Source organism: Talpa europaea (genome assembly GCF_964194135.1).
Source record: "Talpa europaea genome assembly, chromosome: 15".
Taxonomy (NCBI): domain Eukaryota; kingdom Metazoa; phylum Chordata; class Mammalia; order Eulipotyphla; family Talpidae; genus Talpa; species Talpa europaea.
The window spans coordinates 24,305,068-24,327,528 of record NC_140083.1 but is presented as its reverse complement, the minus strand read 5'-3'; positions in this window follow the sequence as shown (position 1 = coordinate 24,327,528).

Genomic DNA, 22,461 nt, shown 5'->3' with positions numbered 1-22,461 from the left:
TGTCAACCATGCTTTCTTAGTGCCCTAGAAGTTTCTATTATTACCAACTTGGAACCAAGTCCCTTTCTCCCATCATAATCTAATACTAATTTTATAGCTGCAACCAGAAAATCATGCTGATGTTGTGATCCTGAATTCTTCAGTTTCCAGAAACTTGAGCCATGAACTTCTGTTACTTATACCCACCAAGTCCATAGTATTTTGTTTTAACAGGCCAAACAGATTAAGACAGTCCTCGCAGAATGTAAAACCAAAAAGTATAGAGTAACTACTCCCAAGGAATAGAATCAAGGTCTAATCCAGGCATAATTCCTTACTATCAGAGTAGGGGACATTCATAATATTTGACCATTAGATTTCAGAATTACTGCTGAGTGGGGACAGCCGCCTGCCTCCTTATCCTCCCCCTTTATATACTAGACCCTAGACTATATTGATATATTACAGTTATTATGTATCTGCTCCCCATTTTATGTTCATATATTATATGGATGGGTTAAAGACTATTTATTAAATGTTTTAGTTCACTGATATCTGATGAAGTCACATTGTTAGGGGGAAAGGATGTCCTAAAGCTAATTCCATACAAGCTTTGTGGACTCCACCCCCACCCCAGGCCAAAGCCAAAGACACTGGGAACTCCAAATCCCATCACCACCAAAGGGAAGGTGGCTGAGACCTGAGGGTGGGGTTAAGCAGCCAGGTTGGTATAAAGCCAGACACGTGGGCTTTGGAGGGGTTCCCCCATTTTGGCTCTCTGCCAGCTCGCAGCATCCAGCCAGCTCAGAGAGTGCTTTTTGGGTTTCCAGGTCGGCGGATTGGGTAGGACGCATTAAAAACTTTATTTCCCTATTTTCTCCCTGAGTTGTACATTTTCCTTATTTCCTTTTCCCTTGTGAATGAACCTTTTATTAACCTTTTGTGTATGCCTATAGTGGAGTATTAATAAGTCCCTTGTAAGCGCACGGGTGAGGACCCACAGCCAGGCAACCCGTTCAATATCGGGGCAGCCCTATAACAACATCTCATCTGATATGGAGATTATCATGGGATTCTAAAGTTAGAGCCTTTAAGTGTGATTGGATGTAACTTTGGGGTGTGTTTTTTAGGAGTGATTTTGCATACAGAAAGAAAGTAAATATTTATGTAGTAGAGAGAGGATTACCATGGTTTCTATTATTGTTTCTAACTATTTATTATCCCTCCTTGAAAAAAGCTTAAATATCCTTGACAATTGCTATGTAACTTCTTAAGGGAAGTGTTTACTTTCCCATCCCATAGATATTGGGCTTAGCCATCTGACTTCCTCTGTCCATGGCATACGAAATGACTTTGTATGTGCCAGAACCAAGTCTATCATTACAAACATCTCATTTGAGATAAATTCAAACTACCCATTAAAATTAAATTACTTCAATCTGCTTTTATTTAAAGTCTTCATGCTTCAATTTAAGGGACATTCTGGAGAATGAAATTTTATTATAAATGGTTAATTTCTTGGGGAAGTTTGAAGTCCCTTTTTGTAAATGACCTAATAAATCATCAACAATAAATTAACTATCTTTTTTTCTTTTTAGAAAAATATCCATACGTTCACTCATAGGTTGCTAATAGTATCTGAAGAAAGCAAAATATGCCAGTTGAGTAGGACAAAGTATTATTGTAACAGTGTAATCTCCATAAAAAGGGGAGATTTAATTTTCTCAGTCCCACTTAAGGACGGGTAGAGCTGAGTAGCCAGGAGACTTGAGGAGAAGCTAGAAAAGACTGGAAAGAAGACAGGAAAGAGGCATGTGGAGCAGAGAGACATGAGAAGAAGCAGCCAGGCTTGCTTTGGACTTGCACCAGGGACTTAGGGAACAAAGAAGGAGACACATGGAGTTGTGACATGTAGAGACATTTCTAAGAGACATGGATAAGAGAACTATAGGGAGACTGACAGTGGCAGGCTTTATCTCTTTTATATTCTGATTTTTCTCCTTTTGTCCCAGACTTGCCTGGCTCCTTCTGCCCCTTTCTTCTGGATCTCCACCAGAAGTTTCTTTAGACTGTGGCAAGCTTTCAGAGTGACCCTATTTGGGGCCAACCCTGTTTGGACATTTACTAATGACACCGTAATTTCAGGTTTTCAGGCCTAGTCTCCCAGCCAGGGAGGGATCCCAGGTTACAGTGGCAGCACTGAGCCCCAGCCACTAGACCACCATGGGTTGGTGTCTCATGAAGCCGCAGCAGGAACTTCGCAGGCGCTCAGGCAAGCAAGCGAGAAGAGGCAAGTTTGTTTAGAGAAAGAAAAAAATTTATTAAGGAGAAAAGGAACAGAAATAAAGTGGGACTCCCAGGCTGATGGAACCAGGTCAGGGAGGGGCAAGGAAGCAGAAGTGACATTGTGCTTCAGGGAATATAGACCTTCTTCCCCTAATTATTCTAATGCTCCACCAGTCTCTTTGTGATTGGTTAGTTCTCCATGGTCTCACTCATTTGGGTAGGCTAAGAGATGCTTCACATCTCTTATCTGAAAACCCCTCATTTTATTGCTCTTTTCCAGGAACATCCACTGTGCCTGGTCCTGGGGTGTTTGACCCCCTTATTTCTTTTCTTGCCCTTATCTCTGGAGCTTCCCTTATTTCTTTTGCTGCCCTTATCTCTGAAGCCTCTTTAACTCTCCTGAAGTCCTGCCTGCACTGTGCCTGACTGCCTGATTATCCCTAACTTGCCCTAGGACTCACTAACAAGGTGAGGGTGTTTCACTGGGAAGCATTATCTTTTTTCCCCTCTTTGTTTTCTATGCACACTAATCCTATTGACTTTCTTTTGCGCTAAGAGAATGCAGAGAATGGCACAACCCACTTAAAGCATGCAAGTTTGGGGGTCCCGGTAATGTTAGTCTGCCCGCTAACATTATCATCTAATCTAAATTTGACAAATAACAGTACATGGCGATGGAGGACAAGAATGGGAAAAAACTGAAGGAGGCACCACAAGACCTGAAACCTGGCTCACACAAGGAGGTGGGGGCAGAAAAGATTAGCATAACCATCAACAGATTTGCAGAAACTAGTATCCCAAGGTGAGGGGTGGTCTATACTAGTATCCTTAGGCACAGTCTAAAGATATGGAGATTGAGCCCATTGTGGAATCTCTGGTCCCTTTCAAATTCTACAATTATCCAAAATTGGCAACAAACTCACAAGGAGTGACCCCTCCCAAATAGAAGAAAACTATATCAGTTCAGTCTTTGCATAGGGTCTGGGCAGCACTCCCTCTGCCCACCTGTGACTATGCAGGTGCCTCTTTTCACCAACTCTCCCTCTGCAGGGCCGCAGCCTTCCTGCCTGCCCATGACCTGTCAAGGCCACCCGCCTGCCACCATGCAGGCCTCTCTTAGCAAACCTGTCCCTTCTGGGGCAGCTCTTCCTGCCTGCTTGTGTCTATGCAAGTGTCTTTCACTGTTTTATCCCTTCCCTAATAAACCTGCCCTTTAAATATAACTAATGTCTCTGTCTCGTGGAGAAACTCACCAGGGAAACTCTGCAAATCCCAGAGTGAACCCAAGGACCCCACACTCCAAACCCACAGACTCTAAAAACGACAACACATGGCAATGTTTTTTAATATCTTATTAATTTGGTATTATTATGTTAGCCAAACTTATACTGCAGATTATATTTTCCCTGTGATAACCCTATGTAATGGTTGAAAAAATTTGGGATTGTTATATAATAAATGATAATAAAATGATAAATGACCATATATAGCACTAGAGTTCAATTTAGTCCAATTATTTTGCCACATTTCATTTTATAGATAAAATAATATAGATACATATAAAGACTGTTTAGCCCTCTTGATAAGAGATAGTATTATTAATCCCTATTTTACTGAATTTGAAAGAATCTGAGGGCAACTCTATCCAATGATCACAAAGCTTGTGTGAACACAAAATTTTCTGGAGCCCCACCCTAGTCTGGAGGGCAAAGAAACAAGTCATCTTCACAGGTTCCAAAATCTTGTATTCAGGAATTTGGTGCCTGAAGGTGCAAGTCAGACTTTTCTAAAAGAAAAAAAGAATTTAGTGATGGGCACCCAGCCTTTGCATCTCTACCTGCAGGGCATTACATCAGAGCAGAGGAAGTGGATCCTGCATTAACTCAGTATCAGCATATCTTTAGATTAGGTCAGTTTAGAGGCAGAAGTCCCTATCAATGGTTACATTCTTATTGTCAAGGACTCACTGTTTCTGCCTTTATAAACTATAATCTCCTTTGTTTTGGTGAAACAGTTCTCACAGAGAAAAATATGTTAGATTGTTTTCCTAATCAAATCCTCACTATCAATTAAGCTCTTTGTCTAACTATTTTTTTAACAAAGATTGATTAATTTATGTATACAAGAAATGGGGAACAGGCCAGAGGTATGGGGAATGAGAGGATTCACCAGAGACAGAGTAGAGAACAGAACAGGCAGACTGACTGAAACACACTGCTGAGGGGAACAATGGGCAAGACAGGATAGGTCTGCTGTACCATGTGGGTAGCTCCCTGGCTGGGGATCGAAATTGTGCTGCAGTGGCTACTGATAGCTTCATAGTGCTGAGACTTAACCCCTTCTGCCACCAGGGAGTACCTGTCTAACTATTCTTGACTTTATTTTTCAGTTAACAATAGTTAGAAACCTAAGTGAAGCCTAAAATGAAAATTACAGATGTAATGTTGGTTCATCTAAAAAACAAAATTAGGTGTGTATTTCACGATTATCACCTGCTAAAATTTTGAAATTAATCATCTAATCTGAAAGTTACTTAGATGGTAGTTTATAAATATAGAACAACGTGTATAAAATCTATACAAACCTATCTCCTAAAATGTAATTGTACACTTTAATCCAGTTGTTTGTTTCCTCTCTTACTTCTCACTGTCTTCATGGAGACACCATCTTTTTAACAGAGATCCTGACACATAGTAGATGCTCATTAAATTCTTGATAAATAATATAACTTAATAACAAATAAAATATTTCATACAATAAAAATATTCTTTAAAATGCAGTTATGATCTTCATTATCTTAAAACAGATGATAATTGACTTGAAATTATTTTTTAAAATTCTAAAATGAACATTTCATTTTGTAGAAGGGCAAACAGACCAAACTGCCATTGTTTAAGGTTTCTCTTTAGCTTCTATTTTAGTGAGAGTTAAAAAGGCGGCATATACAAGCCTTTTACATATAATGATCAAACAAACACAACCATGAGGTAATGAGTTTTGTGTTGTTTTTAATAATAAACTCCTTATACTATTATACTTTTAAGATTAATGTCTTAAGATTAAAAGTTAAAGAATCACTGACTTCAACTTTTAAAACCTTTAACCAGATCTCTTTTTAATGATTTGAGAATGCTCTATAACATTTTGATAGAGGCTCAACCAGTCTATATTGCCACCGACCATTTAGGAAGGTTCCTTTTACTTACACCCTAGCAAACACTTGTTTCTGGACTTTTTGATATGGGTATTCTCACAGGTGTGAGGTGGTATCTCATTATGTATTTTTTTTCATTTTTTTCAGATTTATTTATTTATGCATACAAGAGCTGGGGCACAGACCAGAGATGTGGATGGGGGTGGGGGGCAGTGTGTGAGAGGATTCACCAGAGACAGAGTGGGGAACAGAATAGGCAGATTTGACCGAAGTACACTACTGAGGGGAGCAGTGGGTGAGTCAGGAGAGGTCTCCTGTGCCATGTGGGTCAACTCCCTGGCCAGAGATCTAACTCGAGCTGCAGTGGCTGCTGATAGCTTCATAGTGCTGAGACTTAAACCCTTGCGCCACCAGGGACACCACTTTTGCCTATATTTCAATTGGTTTATTTACTTTTTGTTGAGTTGTATGTGTTCTTTGTAGATCTACCATATGATCCAGCAATTTGCTCCTAACTATTGTTCTGAAGAATGTAAAGCCACGACTTCTCATGCAGCAAAATTATTTCAAATACTAATTCTTCTTCTAAACCTCTTATTGGATACATCTTCTGCCTCCCACAAGAATTTGTCTTTTCCTGGCCCTGAACTCATTAGGAAGTTTTTAAAATCACTTTTAAACATTAGCACTATTACACATTTTAACATGAGTACAGTTATCTTTCTCTTCCTATAATTTTATAAGATTTTATCTTTCTACCATATCTTATACATAGAAGATAATTTTCTTCTATTCACTCATTTTTCCAGGAAACAGCAATGACGGACCATGTGCTCGGGAGTAAATGACTTGTTATGCACAAAACTTTGTGTCATGGCTATTGATATTAGTGACACAAAATATTTGGTTTGCTTTATGTAAAACTCTTCCCATATGATAGCATGAATCTCCAATCTACAGCTTCTTGATTAATTAAATGCCAATGTCTTGTGGGTTATATCTACACAGAATGACTGTATTTATAAAGTTGAATGTATATCAAATTTGTTTTTATAAGCAAATATGGAACAATAAATAAAAGTTTATAGAGTAATAAATCAGTTCAGATACAGTCTAGATGTGTTTTACTCACAAAGTACATCCCTGAGCCATATAAAGACATAGCTCTAGGCAATTATATTTAAAGGTAACTATAGCTCTGTGAATTTAGCTTGATCACTATATTTTTTCCAAAAGATTCCAATACCTTTTTAAAAAGGTATTCCATGCTTTCTTTCATTTTATTTTCTGAAGTTATAGATTCAATTCTGTTGAATGATTATTTGAATAATCTTTGATCCCTTTACTAGACTCCAAACTTATTAGCCTATTACTTTGCCCATGATTGCATCCTGAGACGCTAACGTTCTTCCAGTTCCATAGTTGATCCCATGCATCTGTTCAATGAGTAAGAATAAAGTTATAACTGCTCTAAGATTACCAGTAACACAGACCTTTATTATGATGCCACATTCTCAACCTAGGTGCACTTCTAAACATGTCAATATTCTTTTCTTTTTTTGAAGATTTATTTATTTATACAAGCACTGGGTACAGTCAGAAGTGCGGGAGGGTGAGAGAATTCACCAGAGCCAGAGCAGAGAATAGAGTAGGCAGACTGATGAAATACATTGCTGAGGGGAGCAGCGGGCACGTCAGGAGAGGTCTGCATGTCATGTGGAACCCTTGCCGGCGGCCTGGGATTGAACTGGTGCTGCAGAGGCTGCAGGCAGCTTCGCAGCCCAGAGCTCAACAGCTGTGCCACCAAGGGAGGCCCATCATGTCAATATTCTATGTCCAATGTAATTCCACCTTTTTTTGCACAATTATTGACAAATAATTGATAGGAACACATTTAGGGTAGTACTGTCTATTAAAAAAAAAAAAAGACAATATGCAAAATAATAGATGAAAAAGCCAGAGCTGCTTATTTAGCACTATAAATGTGATTGATAATACGCCATTGGCTATATTTCTATCTAGGGTATGAAATAATATTCAAAAGGAGTGTAGGGAAAGTTAAATATTTATTTTGGTTACAATATTATTTTGTTTGTCAATATATCTTTTTACAGGAATAAGAGAAAGTTATTGCAGTAGCTTCTAGTCTGAACCATCAAACTTCAGTTTCTCTGCCATTTCCAATCTTCATCTAATTGTTCTTTGTCCTGTCACTGGAATTTTCCCTAGAGTCTAAATGCTATCATATAATTCCATCACAAGCAACTCTTCAATGATTATGAAACCCAGTGGTTCTCAATTGAGAAGCAATTTCTGCTGCCCGGGGAACATTTGGCAATTTCTGGAGATATTTTTGGTTGCTACAACTGGGGAGGGGGAAAGGTGTTACTTGAATCTAGTAGGTAGAAGTCAAAGAGTCTGCTAGTCACTCCACAACACACAGGAGAACCCTCCAACACAAAGATTTGTCAGGATCAGAAAGTCAATAGTGCTGTATGGTTCGGAAACTCTAACCAAAGAATAAAATCCAAATTAGTTTACATCCCAAATGAAATTGTTTTACCACTATTTCTACCTCTTTCCCATAGGATGTAAACTTGTAGCTTGAGGGACACATCTGGCAAGCACATGTGTTTTAGTTGATTGCCTACCCCCTTTAGATGCTTCAGATGCTTTCCAGTTTACCACATCCTCCACCATTGTTATTGTCTTCATCCATCTGTCTTTACTTATTCATGTTTCCCACCTTACCTAAAACATCCAGTCTTGGCAAACCCTACTTCACACCCACACAACAGTCATACAACCTTCTTAAATTCCTCAGTATGCCTGTTTTGGGTCCATGTTTTTGCATATGTTACAAAATCTAATTTGAATTTCCTACAAATATACTTCCCAAGCCCCATTTGCCTGATAAATTAATCCATGTCCTTCCAAATCCACTCCTTTCATTTGTATCTCATTTACACATTTTATTATATCTATTAAAACAAGAATTTGCACAAAGTGGTATTTTGGTGTTTATGCCTTTGCCTCCCCTTTCATTAGGTTTTGAGATCCTTCAAAATCAGAACCCTGATATAATTAGTATTTCTTTTCAGCACCTAAGTTGGTGCCTGGGCATGTATTTAATAAATGTTCATCAAATTCCTATATTAAATAAACTTAGAGTATACACTTTATTTTTTTTAATATTTATTTATGCATACAAGAACTGGGGAACAGGGGCCTCCCCTGTGGCTCAGTGGTTGAGCGCCAGGCTGTGAAGCTTTCTGCAGCCTCTTCCACTCCGGTTCGATCCTCAGCAGCTGGGCGAGGGTCCCACATGGAGCGCAGACCTCTCCTGCCGCGCCTGCTGCTCCCCTCAGCAGTATACTTCGTCAGTCTCCTGTTCTGCTCCCCACTCTGGCTCTGGTGAATTGTCTCACCCTCCCGCTGTACCCAATGTTTGTATAAATAAATAAATAAATAAATAAATAAATAAATAAATAAATCTTTAAAAAAAAAGGACTGGGGTACAGGCTAGAGGTGTGGGGGGTGAGAGGATTCACCAGAGACAGAATGGGGAACAGATCAGTCGGACTGACTGAAATACATTACTGAGGGGAGTGCCGGGCGAGTCAGGAGAGGTCTGCTGCCCCATGCGGGTCACTTTCCTGGCTGGGGATCAAACTCTTGCTGCAGTGGCTATGAGTATCTTCATAGTGCTTCATCATAACCCCTTGCGCCACCAGGGAGGCCCATATAGTAAACACTTTAACTTTGTACATCATGATGGTCAAGCATCAAAGTTTAGAGTCCAAGGAAAACAATATTTTACAGTATTTTTCTGTCCTCAAACTATGGACATAGGAACTAGCATTGTTTCTTTTGAAATAACAGGTGTTAAGACTATACCAAAAAGGAAAAAAATATATATATATATAGTAAAGGACTAGATGATATTTGATATATTTAGCAGAAAAGCATAATATTTCAAATTGAATCTTGAATTGAGGGATTTGAAGTAATTTGAGTTTTATAACTTTACCTGTATATTCTAGGTTTTCTAAAGTACTCATGTGTTTTTTTTTTAAATCAGAATATAAGATAAAGGAAAGGTACATTTACATTTACATCTCAAAGAGCAATGACTTTTTTCAAATAAAATTGTTTTTATTAGGATATTAAAACAGTTATTATGATGATATTATGATTTTATTATGATATTGTTGACTGAGCACTTATTTTTTTTTTTTAAAGAGCAACTAAAAAACTTGTTAGAACAGTTGTTACAGAAAACAGTATGGAGTTTCCTCAAAGTTGTTTTTTTTTTAAGATTTCATTTTTTTTTTTTAAGATTTATATTTATACAAGAACTGGGGCACAGGCCAGATGTGCGGGAGAGTGAGAGGATCCACCAAAGACAGAATGGGGAACAGAACAGGCAGACTGACTGAAAGACACTGCTGAGGAGAGCTGCGGGCGAGACAGGTGAGGTCTGCTGTGCCATGTGGGTATCTCCACGATTGGCTGGGATCGAACCAGCACTGCAGAGGCTGCAGAGAGCTTCACAGCACGCGCTCAACTGCCTGCGTGACCAAGGAGGCCCTCAAAATATTTTAAAAAGAACTGCTTTATGATCTAGCAATCCTACTTCTGGATATATACCTAAAGAAAATGAAATCGGGATCTCAAAGAGATATCTATACTCTCCTATGTGTTTCAGCAATAACCAAGACTGGAAACAACCTAATTATCCATAGATTGATAAATGGCTTTTGACAATATCATACACATACACATATTATTCAGGTCTGAAAAAAAAAAAAGGAAACCTCACCATTTGCAACAACATGGACGGATTTGGAGGACATTATGCTAAGTGAAATAAGCTAGAACAAAAAGAGAAAGACTGCCTGGTCTCACTTATATATGAAATCTAAAATTCTCAAAGTTATAGTATCAGGAAGTGGTGATTATCATGGACTGGGAACATAGGAGAATGGAGAGAGAAGTGAATCAAGGAGTACAAAATTTCAATGTGCAAGATTTATAAATTCTTGAAATCTACTATACATCAATGTGATTATGATTAATTGTATACTTGATTAATTGTATACTATACATCAATGTGATTATGATTAATTGTATACTTTTATTGTATACTTGAAATATGTTACAAGGATACACCTTATGTGTACTCACACCAAAAAAAAAATATGAAAAAGAAAAGGAATACTTTACTCGGTAATGTGAATATTCTCAATTTATACATAGATCATCAAATCATGTACCTTAAATACATAACATTTTTAATTGCTAATTATATATTAATAAAGCTGGGGGTAAAAAGTCATTAAATGGCCATAATAATACAAAACAAAGCATTTTACATTTCTTCAAGCATTTTAGAAACAGCAGTTTGAGAAAACTATAATTTTCTTTATGCATTAATTGACATGATAGATTTATCATGTACTAATTTGATCCTCATAATTAGTAGATTTAATTGCTCTGTAAACCTATAATAGAAGTAGGTGAGGTAATCTAATATGTCAGGTAATAGGCTATAATGTTAGCAAGTCTCTGAATTATGTCACAACTACAAATATGTGTGAAGGTGAACACACATCTGTTATGTAACTTTGGTGAATTTCTAGGTTTCCTTTAAATGTTCCAATAGCATAAGGCAGATACAACAACACTCTTGGGGCAGAATTTGGGTAAGCATTTAACTAAATATATTATTTGTGCGATTTAACAAAAATCGTCCGACAAATCGTAAATCAGAATGGGGTCCAATGGCAAGGATGCTATACTAAACATTACAGTCTATTCAACGTTCTAGATTCTTACACTTTAAACAAAGACAAGTGTTCCTCACAAATTCCAGCTCTTAAATACCACTTATTTCATTAAAAATCATTCACAACATTTGTTAGGCTCATATTTAGCTAGCCTCTGTTGTTTATGAGATAAAAGTAGGTGAGGCACATACTTGTAGTAGACTTCTTGAATAAGAACCTCTGAATAGATCTTTCAGATGAATACATTTGACCCCTGGTATGTGGATTGCAAATTAGGACACTTCAGTAATAAACAATTGCCTGTATATTAATCAAGGAGAAAACTATATCAAACCCAGTTTATACTAAAGTTGATTTAAATAAATTATGAATAATATAAAACCATGATTAATTTTAATGTAAGCATAACCTTAAATTAGTAAATTAGTTTCAATAATAGAAATATAGGTTGTTAAAGCTCTGCTAGTGAACTAATGACTACTATTTATTGAAAATTTACTAGGACAGTTATTAATTACTTGAGATATTTCCTGGCTCACTGTAAATACTCCACAAAATTCAGAAAGGAATGATTAGCCATATCAATAAATGAACAAATAAACACTGAATATTTTTAGAAGTACTTTACAAGTGTCATCTTAAGGAATTACAACAAGAACCCCATAAGTGACATTTCACAAAAGCATTTTTTTGAGGCTGAGGCATTAAAATCTTAATGTGGTAGCATCCGCATTGCAATTTGGATATTAGATATTTTCGTGTGTCTATTTTCTTTTCTTTCATCCACATGCATATGCATTTCTAGACATGAATTAAAAATAAGTGTTGAGTGAACAAAGGCATAAGGCCAGGGGGCACATTCCAAGCCTAATGGAACAGCAGTTATTGGAAAAAGCTCAGAGACAAGAGCAAAAGCAAATGTAGGGATCCCTATTAAGAACAGTGCTCTAGCAGAACCAGAAAGTTAGATTCTGGGAGACAAACCAGAAATTTGGGTTAAGTTTTATGCTAGACATTGGAGAAGAAACAGACTCTTACGCTGCTGATGATGACAAGGGTGAGCTGGCATCCAAGTCCTGCAGTAATCCAAAATTGATTGCCTTAAGCATCATACCAAGGCTGGTTTCCATGGTGCTTCCAAGAAACACAATTCTTTTTTCTGGGAGGGTCAACTGCAAGGGGTTATTAGTCTTGAACAAATTAACCCTTCGCTCTCCAAGTTAAATCTGAATAATGATTCCTATTATTTATTAAACATTTCCTTTCCAAAACTACATGCCTGGAACAATGTCCTGAGCCATTACAATGCATTTCTTATAAAAATTAACTACATGGCCTCCCCTGGTGGCTCAGGCGGTTCAGCGCAGCACTGTGAGGCTGTTGCAGCCTTTGCAGCGTGGGTTCAATCCCGGCAGGCCAGCAACAATCCCACATGGAGCAGCAGTCCTGTCTCACCCACTGCTCCCCTCAGCAGTGTATTGCAGTCAGTCTGCCTGTTGTGTCCCCTGCTCTGTCTCTGGTGAATCCTCTCACCCTCCTGCACATCTGGCCTGTACCCTGGTTCTTATAGGCATGAATAAATAAATCTTTTAAAAAAAATTAACCTATATATTCTAAAGCAAAAGCCACACAGATTAAGTATCCATTATATCTATATGCAAATAAATCCACTGAATTGAATAAGATTGGCAATAAGATACAGTTTCTTGCAAATAGTTATCCAGTGAACAAAACCATGTATTTGGAACAAGACAATAAATCACCTTCCACTAAAACACTTAAAATAATTATTTACATTAGGTCTAAAAAGCAAAATGCTTTACTCCCATAGCAGAACTTTCATTAAAAACAAACTCAGAGAGTAATTTTAGTGGGATTTGCAAACCTCCAGGTTACCCACTTCAAGTGAAATCCTATTAAGTCAATGAATACCAAATCCTGAAGAAATGTGAAGAATTTAGTCTATTCTATTTAGTTGAATAATACCAAATTTATTAGAGTAGGGGTTTGAACTATTTTTCGACAAGTGTTTCTTGAAGTTATTTGTTAAACTATATAAATTCTCAGAGGATTTTTGCTTAAATATTTAATACTCTACTAGCAAAGGAATTGATTTCTACATAAGATAAATATTAGCTTTTTTAAGTAAATTGGTTGTAATACTCTTTCAAAATTAATTCAGTGGGTCCTAAATATTTCACTTCTTTGATCATATATATTTAAAATACATGAAAGAGCTGTTTTTTAACATTATTAATTTTTCACCATTATTTTCATTTCAATTCATATTTCCAGTCCAATTTACTAATAGAACAATACACTAAAATATGTTTTGATGCCTTAAATATTTTGTGGATCACCTGTCATACTTCTCTGACACAGTTATAAATTAATTTGGTGTTCTCTAGTGATAAAAAATACTAGTTTTCTTTTGGATTCAGTTCCTGTTACAAATATTATGGATATAGAATTTACTTTAAAACTAGAAATATAGCACATTTTAGTAGATAACTTCAAAAATCATCTTTCAATGTAATGAACCTTTTTTGTTTGTTTGTTTCCCAGTCATGCATGTATTCTTGGATGACTATAGTTTGTTGCTAGATTGAGACTTATCCAGCATTTATTATATTTCTATTAAAAAAATAGATTTTAGCACCGATGACAATCTTCTCATAAATAAGTAAAATTAATTTACAGCTGTGACCTTAACTTATTTTTTATTGAGATAGCATTGATTTGCAGCATTGCCTAAGATTCAAAGGTATAGCATCATGCCTCCTCATATGTATGTCACCAGACCACACCCACCTCCAAGGCACCTGTAGTCCTCCACCATAGTCCATTGGTCTTCTCCACACATTGTTTTTCACCCTCCTGCTCCCTCTCTAGTAACCTAAATTCTAAAGACATTTTTCTAGGGTTTGTTATTGATTTGGCTTTCTCTGACCCTGCCCAGAACCCCTGAAATCCTTTAACGGTTTCAGTGGCTCCCTGTCCCAGCATCTGTCCTTTGCATCTAAGAACTTACACTTGCAACTCTGTTTGAAGAGCGTCTCTAGTCTACCGGGGCAATTTTGCCTGCTCTCCATGCAAATAGTAAGAAATTTTTTAAAGTTTTACCAAGTATTCCTTTCTTTCGAACTGTGGCACCTTTAGCCAACGCCAAGTGAGGTAGAAGTGTGAAAGTCAAAGTACTGTGCTTTAAGATCTGATAAACTCTGAAACATCAATTATACTCCAGCCATGCGGGAAGTGGTCCGAATCTCCCTGAAATTGCATTTCTTGACTTGATTTCTTCCCTTCTCTTTCCTGACTCACCCACTCTTTTGGTGGGTTGTACTGAAAGCACAGTGTGTGTGTGTGTGTGTGTGTGTATCTGTGTCTGTGTCTGTGTTTCAATAAAATTTTTTGGGGCAACAAAAATAGATGACTGGATCAAGAAGATGTGGTACATATACACCATGGAATATTACTCAGCATTCAAAAAAGATAAACGCGTGCAATTTGCAGCAACATGGATGGCGCTGGAAGGGATCATGCTCAGCAAAATAAGCCAGAAAGAAAAAGAAAAATACCGGATGGTCTCACTCATAGCAGGAATCTAGAAAACTTAAATAAGGGACCAGGAAAATGAATAACTGTAAGAAAGTGAAAATCAAAATCAACAAAAAACTATGAACCAGAGACACTTTTTGGGGGGTGGGGGCGGGAGGGGAGGGACTGGGGTCAGAATGGGGAGGTTGCAATTGTATGGGGAATATAAAAATAAAATTTATTATTAAAAAAAATTTGGGGGGGCAGTTAAACTTTATTGGAATTGGACTTCATTGTCCTATGGCCTTATTTTGTTGATTCTTGGTTGCTCTTACTTCAAACTTTTCTCAATGATTGAATCACATTCCTCTGATATCTCTACTTAATGACTCCATATCCTATTTTTTCCCTATTGATGCCTGCATATCCTATTTTTTAATATGTCTTTAATTAAAATTTTGTTTTGAAGCAGCATTGGTTCATAGCATTACATAGGTTTCAGTAACAAAGCATTATAAATTATCTGTGTACATATATGTACACATATAGTCATCTGTAAATACTACATTATTTCACTACTAAAAATCTACCATCTACCAAAATGTTCCATCTTTCACCAAGTAGTTGAACTTTTACTTGATAAACTCCCCTTGAAGCTTTCCTTCTAGGAAACATTATTTTGTTCTTACAGTCTAGGAGTTTATCATTGTTTTGTTTTATTTGAGCATTAGTTTTCTTTCTATATCTTACATATATGTGTGAGTCACACTGTGTTTGTATTTCTTCAACTGACTTCTTTCACTTTAATAATACCCTCTATGTCCATCCATGTTTTGAAATGGCAGGATTTCATTTTACTTTATAGTTGAGTAGTTTTTCATTGTGTATATACACCACATCTTTATCAAATCATCTGTTGATGGGCATTTGGTTTGTTTCCAATGTTGGCTTTTGAAATTACCCTTTTAAATAAATTACATGTACACAAAACCTTATCTACTTCTACTTCTAGAGAACTGATTTAACACAACCAATTCAAAACTGAGCAGCTACTCAGCATAGTGACAATGAGAAAAATCATGGAAACCTCCCCTTGACCCTAATGTCCTTTCCAATAGAAATTATTACTTTATATAATGAGAGGGAATTGGACAATTTTCCTACCCTATAGTTATGTCACCAAATGTCTCCCGCAACGGTAAAATGGCTCTCTGTACAGAACAAACTGAAGCTTTGTCCACCTCCCTTTATCATGAACATGGGGGCATGTGCAGATAGCCATACAGCAGTGTTATCCTAACTGGGATTTTCCCACTATATGAAAACAGCATTTGACTCTCATTGTATGCCATAGAGATAACTCCATGTAAGCATTAAGGTTTATTCTAATCAAGTACTTTAAAAATTATTTATAGCCACTGTTTAAACATTTAAGGTGAAATATTCTTATATTGATAAAGCTTATTATTCAGAATTTAAATATCACAACAGATGGCAATCTATTTGTAACACTTCCAAATGTTTCACCTAAATGTAATTACATTATAATCCTATTACAAAGAGAAGGAGGTGGCATAGAAGCATGTTTAAATTAAAGAATCACATTCAAACTAAATTCTCAGGTATAACAATGCAACTTGAGCAGATGGCAGAGGTGGTATACTTTGAAATCAAAATAAGTTATTGTTGTAATATAAAAGAATATTTTTAATGTGAAAAATCAGGGCTTCCCTGGTGGTGCAAGGGGTTAAGCACCACACTATGAAGCAATCTGCAGCCTCTGCAGCATGAGTTTGAGCCCCGGATGGCCAGGGAGTAACCCACATGGCAAAGCAGACATCTCCTGTCTCGCCCACTGCTCCCCTCAGCAGTGTATTTCAGCCAGTCTGCCTGTTCTGTTCCTCACTCTGTCTCTGGTGAATCTTCTCACTCCCTGCACCTCTGGCCTGTACTCCATCTCTTGTATGCATAAATAAATAAATCTTTTTAAAAAAAAGTAAAAAAAAAAACATGAAAAATCATAAAAAAACAATGAATTTTGACATTCTTTATTTTTACATAATCAGAAAAATCCTCTTGTTAATTAAAATATTTAAAAGATTTTACTTAAAGGCAATGTACAAATATTCTTAAAATTCCTTCTGAGATGAATTCATGCTGCAATTTCCCACTTCTTTGTAAAAATCTTTCTCAAATTATGCTTGGTTGTATTTCCATATGTGCTGGCATGAGAAATACATCCCAGAGAGCAGTTTCATCTTTTCATTTCATGCAATTATCATTTCCCGGTACAGGATTCTTGATTTTATACCTGTTTTCCTCTCTTAGTAAATATGGTCCTACAGGGGTCAAAAAATTGTCAGGTTCCACATCAGCGCTTGTCAATGTTAAGTGGGCAAAAGAATCATGTGGAGAATTGTTAAAACACAGATACCTGGTTGCTACCGCAGAGATTCTGATTTAGTTGACTTAAGTTGGGACCAAAGAATTTGTTTTATTAACAATGCAACAGTGTCACTGTTTCCCTTACCAAGGACCATATTTTCAGCAAATCTTCTAGGTGAAGTTATCCTTTTGCTTTCCAATAAAAGAATAACTTGGTAGTGGGCAGCTGGCTCCTTTTGTCCCTCTCTTTATAACAGAGAATCAAAGGCTTTTGCCTGTGTTTTATTTGCTTTGAGTTTTGAAATTACATTTTTTGATTATTTTGCAATATATTTTTTCAGCATCAGACGGCAAGCTTATTAAGGGAGAAGAGATGCCTACTGAGAAACAGGTAGTCAGGAGCTACAGCTTGAAAGCGGCAGGCTTACTAAGAGAAAAAGACATTTCCATAGACACAAACAGGCAAAGAACTGCCTAATTTTGTAATATAAGTTTTAGGATTAATCAAAAAGTCAAAAGACTGGGTTCACTGAAGCATCTATCTTGAAAAAAATAACTAGCTGTTTATATGCTCATCAGAGTTATCACATCTAGAAAACTATATCAGTATTCCCAAAGCTATCAGGTTTTGAGAAGTAGTGTCAGCTCTTTATCCTGGCAATTATCACTTGAGTTCCAATTCTCCCAAACATTTTTCACTGGATGTTTGATCTTTCTTTGATTATTTGAATGTGTCCCATTATTTTATACCACACTGAGCAAAAGAGTAAATAGTAATAAGCACCATCCTGTTTTCATTCTTGAAAGAAAAGTTCCCCAATATGACTTGGAATGAACTAGACCTAGGATTGAATCCTGGTGCTGTGCTCAAACTTGGTCAAATGGTTTCTTCAACCTCTGGCACCTTGGGTCTCTAACCACCTCCAAATCTCAGAGGACCCTTACAAGGTAATTCGTCAGAGCATTGTGTCTCAAATCTCAGTATGTTATCACACATGTTTTAGAAGTTTTAGCATTGCTTTTGTTGTGGTTGTTAAATATTTTGGATAAACTTTCATTCTTTTCATGGGGCTTATTAATGGACTGAATCCTGGATACTCCCTCTGTAATTATCTGTTTTATGAGAGCTTTTACAAGGCACTTTACTTCTCTGGACTTCACTTTCACTCATCTGAAATATAAAATAGACCAGATGATCTTTATCCTTCTCCTCCAGCTGAAAAGTCTTGCTAGTCCAAAAAGCTCTTCTCTGCACCACATTTCTTCAGCAATTTTCTTTTGGAGGCGGTGAATATACATACACTTTATCCTTATAAAAGAAGAAAGATGAAGGACAAATTAGGTTTGCACATATTTTCATGAGGAAAACTCTATTAAAATTATTTATAGGATTTAAACTACTTCCCCAGGCCAATTTCCTAATCCCAGATGTAATGTTTAGGTTCTCTATAAACCTGTATTGCTTAATTACTTATACCCTCTGAGAAATCATACTACTTCTCACTGCAATTTAATTGACACTAGAGAGTGGTGTTACTTGATAGATTTAAAACACTAACAAACTCCAGGTTTCTTAAACAAGCACAGTTTTGTGAATTCCTATGATGGTTTTTAGAAAGGTATCATAAATATATATCAAGTTAGTTAAATATCACTTAGCATCATACACATAAAAGATTTACTTTGAAACAGGATCTAAAAGAATTGGTGTCAATTTAAACCACTCCTAATTTTAAGAAGAGTTTGGCAAAAATGGCTTTTCTTAGGCTTCCGTAGAAAATCTTGAACTTTCAAAGGAGCCGGATGCTTGCTATGTAGGGCCCCAGGCCAGCCATTTACAGCTTTGGCGTCTGTTGTTCTGCATCCAAGCTTGTCACTTCATCAGAGCTAAAGCATCTCTCTTAAATCTGGAGAACAACTTTTTGGGCAGAGCAAGAAGACCCTTTAGCCTCCTCTTTCTGATTTCCCTCTGAATTGTCCGAGACATACCTCAGCATGGTGGGCTGCCACGTTGGATAGGATTATCAAATCAGTCTAGGCTTAACTTGTCTTTGAGGTTCACCATCTCTATACAGTCTGCTTTCACTCCGTAGGGAAGCAAGTGGTTCTCTGGCTAATGTCTCCCATCCTTAATATTAGAATTTACCCTTCCAAAGCTGTTAGGTTTTTAGCAACTTCATCGTCTCAACTTGCCCACCATAAATAAAGATATTTGAAGACACCACCTTTATCTTTGAATATCTTAAAATATAAACTCATACAATATAGCAAAACCGTTATTCAAACTAACCACAATACTTCTTTCATCATCCAGATTCCTAATTTTAGTAATTAAGGAAAGTATTAAATTTTCAGCTTAAAAAATCCAGATGAAGAGAAAATAACACAAGTTATAACTTCAAGAAGCTATGTAGGGGGGGCCTTTCTGGTGGCGCAAGGGGTTAAGACGCAACCTATGAAGCATCTTCAGCCACTGCAGCACAAGTTCGATCCCCGGCCAGGGAGCTACCCACATGGTGTAGCAGACATCTCCTGCCTCGACCTCTGCTCCCTTCAGCAATGTATTTCAGTCAATCTGCCTGTTCTGCTCCCCATTCTGTCTCTGGTGAATCCTCTTGCCCCCCACACCTCTGGCCTGTACCCCAGTTCTTATATGCATAAATAAATAAATCTTTTTAAAAAATCTATGTAAGTTCACCCAATAGAAGTCACCAAGAGTTTTAGGGTACAACCATGAGGTATTACATTGATAGTAATACCGACTGATAGTCTTCAAAATAAATTACATGGGTAACATGATGAAGATATGGTATTTTAGATGAAAATATGTGGATGCTTATTTAGTCACAAGTTTAATTTAAGTTAACAATGTAATGAGACTACACAGTCACTCCTTTGTATTCTGAAGGTTTCATAGTGCTTTGTCTAATTTTGGACATTATATCTAAATATTTAATTTAAAAAAACATCCAGAGTAGAGTAGTTTAAAGAAATGTAACAACATAATAATAATTGAAGAAACTGAATGAAAACAATCTCATCTGGCCAGTTGTGGCTTAGTATGAAGGTATATTATTGTGAGATAGGGGATTGAGACATATTATTGTTTTTAAAAAATTTATAAATAGACTGGCCTGTGCTATTGATAAAGAAAAATTAGTATCAAAGGGAAAATATAACTGAAATGACAACCAACAAATTATTAGCATATAGCAGAGATATAAACTTCTTCACCAAATAGAAAACTGAACAGTAAAAGAAGTGTTAGTAGAAATAATGTAATGAATTCTCACAATGACCACTACCTTAGATTTAAATTAGAAACAGAACTTCTTTTCTTTTGGCCATAAATTGAAAAAAAAAAAGTTATGATTCCTCCATTTTAATGTGATTATCCTAAGGGGAGGATCTTTTTTTTTTATGCTCCTCAAATTGAAAGCCTCTCTTAGCCATGGTGTTATGGTATAATGTTTATTTCATCTTTTTAAAAAAAAAATATTTTATGTATGCATAGAACTGGGGTATAGGCCAGAGTTTCAGGGGATAAGAGGATTCACCAGAAACAGAGTGGGGAGCAGAACAGGCGACATACTGAAATATACTACTGAAGGGAGAAGCAAGTGAGACGAGAGGTCTGCTGCACTGTGTGGGTAGCTCCCTGGCCAGGGAGCTAACTCATGTCACAATGGCTGGCAGTAGCTTGATAGTGCTGAGACTTTAACCTCTGTGCCACCAGGGAGGCCCTGGTTATTTCATCCTTAGGGCAAGTGTATACTTTACTTAATGAGAGCAATAAGCGTTATCACAAAGGAAGAGGGTAATATAAAACCCAATACTGAACATAAGGAAGTGAAATGATTTTAAATGAGTGAATAGTTTCCCATTTATCCCAAACTTCATTTTATAGGGCTTTAAGTTTTCATAGCTCATGATTTCTTTAACAATTGATACCAGAATGATCATTACTTTTGTTTTTTTCTTTTTGAAATCAGATAATTGTAATGAAATAATTCTTCCACTTATATAACTTTACCCTTTTTCCCCCCCTAGATATCCAGTGATGCGGTTTCCTTACAAATTTCATAGATGATAGAATACATGCAACATATATCAATAGTATATAAAAAAAACACCTTCAGATTTGTACAGTGGGAGTTTTTTTCTCAGAAAACACTGTAAAAGTTAAAAAAAAATAGAAAAAACTAGGAAAGAAACCTGAAATCTTCTTAAAAGTAAGCTTAGATTACATTTTAAAATAAACTTCATATGCTATGCATTTGCTCGATTTGCACCTCAAAACTTTCTATTTGGTTGATCTTTATATGGTGTTTCATATTTCCTGTCTTTCAAAAAAATATTCTTTGGGGAATATTGTAGCATTGCTTTTGTGCAATACCACTACAAATGTGCTAAAAGAAAAAAGAAAACAACCCTAGCAGGTTCATGTACTAGAATTTCAGTGTTAGAAATAGAGGCTCGAATTCCAAACTAGTGAACAGAGTTGGTGTGAGGAGGATCATTTATCCACTTCACAAAAATTGTTAAAAATCAGTAGCTTCATGTTAGGTGAATGACACTATTATAGATCACAAAGGAGACATATATCTACTTCAAAATAAGTCCTTCCTGGGGATCATTTCAAATGGTGCTGCACTATCATCTATACAGAGGTGAATTTTCTGACATTTTCCAATTCATTTGCAGAAAGATATATTCCCAAGTTTTCCTGAAGTTGTCTCTATGTCTTTCAAAGCTATTTTAAAATTTACATAATTGGGATACAATATAGGGATCTCACTGTCCCTCTATGTTTCCAATAGTCACATTAAAACATAATGTTTTACTGATTTCCAAACTTATTGCAGTGTTAATACAAGTTAAAGTCTCTCCTCAGAAAACTCTCAATAACATTTTTTAATTATGTCAACTGATGTATGTTGATTACTTCAGTTTCAATATTTTGTTATACGTTCTATTAAGTGTTATGTTGTGAAGTGTAAGATAGTAAAGAAGTTACCATAGAATAAATTCTATAGTTCTCTGATAAAATAAATTTGCTAAAATAAAAATAAATTCACTAAATTAAAGTGAATGTTAAATTTTCAAAATGTTAATTTTCATTTTAAGATAATGACCAGAATTTTTTTTCACATTTTATTTAAATTTTTTTTTATATTCTCCATGCAATTACAACCCCATTATTTTGACCCCAAGCCCTCCTTTCCCCCCCCCCACCCCCCATAGAGTGTCTCTGGTAATGACCAGAAATTTTTACTCTAATAATGTAATTTTTCTCCTATGAATCTCAGAATCCCAAAGTACATGTAAGTC